Raw genomic sequence first — 4,116 nt, forward strand, 5'->3', positions numbered from 1 at the left:
CAACCAGTCCATTCTAAAGGAGATCAGCCCTGGGTGTTCATTGGAAGGAATGATGCTAAAGCTGAAACTCCAATACTTTGGCCACCTATGTGAAGAGTTGATTTATTGGAAAAGACTCTGATGGTGGGAAGGATTGGGGGCAGGAGGAAAAGGGGATGACAGAGGATGAGATGGCTGGATGACATTGATGGATTCAATGGACATGAGTTTGGGTGAACTTCGGGAGTTGGTGATGGACAGGGAGGCCTGGTGTGCTGCAATTCATGGGGTCTCAAAGAGTTGGACACGACTGAATGACTGAACTGAACTGAGTAATGAATGGACCTTCAAGTTTCATATATGCAGGGCTGGAAACAAGATCCCATTCCTTTATCTATTATGTAATTATACTGCTAGGTTAAAAAAAAAGTAAAGTGGTTATAGATTCAAAAAAATCGGCTCAGATAAATTATTATGTATTTCTAAAATGTGAAACTGAAGATTATTGTGCCATATTTCAAATTTATATTCTAAAAAACATTAGAACTTGCACCAGTGCAGGCAACTTGAGTGAGAAGAACAAAGCAGAGAATAAGTATAAGTTAATTATTTTACTGAGCATGTTAGATATGGTGCCAAGTAATGAGATAATTGAGAACAAGTACATTTTGGAGCAATGTTATTGTGATCATCTTAGGCATATATATTTTCAATGTGTCTTTGTTCAGCAGGTATCCAAAGATATTAATCTGGCCCCTGTAAGACATATGAACAGAAGATAGATTTAGGAGTAATCAACATAGTGTGTTTTTTTTTTTCTTTAAAAATATTTATTCACCTATTTTTGGCTGTGCTGTGTCTGTTGCTGTGTGGGCTTTCTCTAGTTGCAACAAGTAGGGGCTACTCTCTAGTTGCAGTGAGCACACTTCTCATTGCAGTGGTTTCTCTTGTTGCAGAGCATGGGCTTGAAGGAGAATGGGCATCAGTAGTTGTGGTTCATGGGCTCAATTACTTGCCTGCATGTGTAATCTTCCTGACGCAGGGATAAAACCTATGTCCCCTATGTTGACAGGCAGATTTTTAACCACTAGACCACCAGGGAGGTCCATAGTGTTGGTTCTTGATGAGATTGCCAGGAAGAGTAGGTAGGAAGCTTCTACTTTATCGGAAATGACAACTTGGTATCTGTCCAGTTAGACTAATATTTTATGTGTATTTAACTATCAGATACAAATTATCTGGTAATTTTAATTTGGGGTTCCTGGTGGCTCAGTCAGTAAAGAATTCGCCTGCAATGCAGGGGACCTGGGTTTGATCCCTGGCTTGGGAAGATCCCTTGGAGGAGGGCATGGTAACCCACTTCAGTGCTCATGCCTGGAGAATCCCCCATGGACAGAGGAGCCTGGTGGGCTGCAGTCCATGGGATCACAAAGAGCCAGACATGACTGAGTGACTAAGCACAACTATCAGATACATTTCTCTGTGTATTTATTAAATACCAGTTTAATTTTCTATAAGTTTTTCCTATGTAAAACTTATGGATATAAGTAAAAAGATAGTAAAGTCTAAATTGATGGGAGCAGCTTCATTTTTTCTTGAACAGTGTCAGGCTGTTTGTCAATACTTTGTTATATGACATGAGAAATTTTGTGTTTAGAAAAATATGATGATGATTATTTTCGATATAAATCAGTTGTGAACAAATTTTGCTCTTTAGAAAACAAAACCTTATCACATTGTCAGTGAATTCAGATTTGAAAAAAATCTTAATTTAATTGGAATATATACATGTTGGATGTCTAACACTAACCCTCTCAAATCTTAAAATGGATTGTCCTCAGAAGACTTGACCCAGATTAGTATGGCCAGAAAGTCTCTTGTTCAGTAAACCTCCTTTCTCTACTGAGGTCTATAAATATTCTGTTTGTTAAAATTTATGAAAAGACTCATTTGCTTTAAATATTCACTAATATTAGATGGTTAAAAATCTGCATTTCAAAATTCTTTTCTCTCTCTGTCATCTCTTATAAGAAATAAAAACTTGGGTACTTCTTAAGGCCTTTGATACTGCAAAAACACTGAATTACAATAGAAGTGAACAGAATATTAAATAATGGCTATCCATCATTGGATGGGGTTTTCCAGGTGGTGTTAGTGGTAAAGAACCCACTTGCCAATGCAGGAGAGACAAGAATTGTGGGCTCCATCCCTGATTTGGAAAGATCCCCTGGAGGAGAGAATGGCCACCCGCTCTCATATTCTTGTCTGAAGAATCCCAAGGACAGAGGAGCTTGGTGGGCTACAGTCCATAGGTTTGCAAAGAGTCAGTCATGACTAGAGTGACTTAGCATGCAAGCATCATTGAATAATAAACTTGGAGCTGGAATTATCTTTGTTTTTAACCTAATAGCCCAAGGGCCTCATTATGATGAAACAGACCAAAGAGTTACTCCTGATTTTAAACTGGATCTCATAGTTGCACAAATCAGAGTAATAATGTTTTTAGAAGAAAATAAGATTAGTGTAGTTATATAAAATTATCATTATATATTGAGAAAATCTAATATATATGTGTCAAGTCTTACTTCAATTATATGAAGACATATGGCTCCCTAAGATTAGCTGATTTTTACTAGTTAGGGAATAGAAGTTGATGTTAGAGTTAAGAGAAATAATTTGACCTTACATAGTATTGCATGGTATCTTTGAACATGACTTTATGGAAAAAAAAATAACTTTTATCCTCAGTCTATAAGTTGTGTCCAAATTTTTGCAGCTCCAAAGACTGTAGCTCTCCAGGCTCCTCTGTCCCTGATATTTTCCAGGCAAGAATGCTAAGAGCAGGTTGCCATTTTTTCTCCAGGAGATCTTTCCAATTAACCCAGGATTTAACCCACAATTCTTTCATCTCCTGCATTGGCAAGGGATTCTTAACCCCTCCGGCACCTGGGAAGCCCTTATATAGCTTTATGCAATCATAAACAAGAAAAATAAAGCCCTCAGAATATTGTCTTCTGTTCTATTACTATTATTGTATTTTTTGTTTTGTTTTGTTTTGTTTTGGGAAAATGAAAGGGTTGTAGCTATCATTTAACCTATTGGTAACCTAAACCTTTAAATTGAAAATATATAGCGTTTAGAAAACATTTCATGAAGTCCTAAATCTTTATAAGGCATGCAATCCTAGACACTCTATTTGAGGTTGCAACTGGAGACAAGAATCTTGTCCCATTATCCACTCATTCTACCTCTGTTGTCTTCTGAATTACCAGAATTTCATGAAACAATGTTTGAAAACTGTAGCACAACACAATTTTCTTATTTACTAAAGAAACTGAAAATAATCATGAGTGATAACACTAGAGTATATCTCAGATACATTTACAAATTTGCAATCCAAATATCAACAGATTTTCTGATAGTGAAAGCAGAATATCTTGCTATTTCTCATACATGGTATAAAGAACAGTTTTGTCAATTACAAAAGTTTTTTCAATATAATGTTTTTGCAGTCCTATAATATTTAAACATAAGTCCATTCAATACATGGTTGCTGGATTAAATGTAACACTGAAACACTCACAGGAATATGCCAGCTTGTCTTTTAGAGGTAAAGCTAAGAAGTGGTAAACTTTTCATCTTTAAAGAAATATGTCCCTGACATGACCACTTTTAAAATAATTCAACTAATCTTTGTTCATCAGTAATTTCTTCCAATGTTGATAGTGTTAGTCACTCAGTGGTATCTGACTCTTTGTGACCCCATGGACTGTAGCCCACCAGGCTCCTCTGCCAATGGGAATTCTCTAGGAAAGAATAATAGGTTGAATTCCCATTCCCTTCTCCAGGTGATTTTCCCAGCCCAGGAATTGAACCAAGTCTCCTGCACTGCAGGCAGATTATTTACCATTTGAGCCACCAAGGAAGCTCCAATGAAAGAAAGTGTGAAAGCGTCAGTCATTCAGTCGTGTCTGACTCTTTGGAACTCAATGACTATAGTCCACCAAGCTCCTCTTCTATAGAATTCTCCAGACAAGAATACTGGAATAGGCTGCCATTTTCTCCAGAGGACATTCCTGACCCAGGGATTGAACCCAGGTCTCTTGCATTGCAGATAGATTCTTTACTGTCTGAGCC

The sequence above is a fragment of the Ovis canadensis genome, chromosome 3 (assembly GCF_042477335.2).
Source record: "Ovis canadensis isolate MfBH-ARS-UI-01 breed Bighorn chromosome 3, ARS-UI_OviCan_v2, whole genome shotgun sequence".
NCBI classification, from domain to species: Eukaryota; Metazoa; Chordata; class Mammalia; order Artiodactyla; family Bovidae; genus Ovis; species Ovis canadensis.